This window comes from Limulus polyphemus, unplaced genomic scaffold (genome assembly GCF_000517525.1).
Source record: "Limulus polyphemus unplaced genomic scaffold, Limulus_polyphemus-2.1.2 Scaffold1127, whole genome shotgun sequence".
NCBI lineage: Eukaryota > Metazoa > Arthropoda > Merostomata > Xiphosura > Limulidae > Limulus > Limulus polyphemus.
The window spans coordinates 101,680-102,491 of NW_013666737.1; positions in this window are offsets into that span (position 1 = coordinate 101,680).

Sequence of the window (812 nt, forward strand, 5' to 3'; positions counted from 1 at the left end):
AATCCAGATGATTGTACCAACCTCGGTAACTCTTCGAGAGCTTTGACCATTGCATCCTGAATGGTAGAGGGGTGTGCTTGCTTCACTTGTATCTTCAGTTGTGGACTGTCCAAGGCATCTACGAACTGATCCTTCAGCAAGAACTTGAGGAGATCGGGTGGTGAAGTTGGGTAGGCCTTGTGTGCCATGCTTTCCAAGTCCTGTGCCAGCTCTTGCAGGCTCTCCCCTTTAGCACGGACTCTCGTCCTAAACCTAGCCCTGTAGACTTCTGACTGATTTTGGGTTCCGTAGCTCTAGAGCCGTTACCAGTGCTCTATAGTTGTGTCTGTCGTCTGCTGACAACTGTCCAAGTATTTCCAGTGGTTGTCCCTTCAAGCTCGTTGTCAGGTACACAGCTTTCTGTTTCTCTGACCATCCGTTCATTTCTGCCAGTAGCTCAAATTGTGCTCTATATGCTTCCCATGGTGCCTTCCCATCGAATTCCTGTGGCTTCCTTCGTACTGGATCACCCCTATTGCTGACATTCATATCTGGGATGTGACTTCTAACAGGACTGAAAATGTCTGGATTAGGGTTTAGCTGCGGGGTCTGGAAGGGGCTTCCTGTTGTCTGAGGCTGATTAGGTCGATGGCTAATATATCCTCCTTGTGTAAAAGACAGTACATGATTCTTTAATGTATCTTTTTCATTTTGAAATTTACTAATTTTTCCATTTGTACTTCTTGCCACAGTTGTTGACTTTCCTGTAGTTGCTGCTGACTTTACCGCAACTGTTGAAGACTTTCTTCCTGTTTCCTTTCTTGTTCCCATTG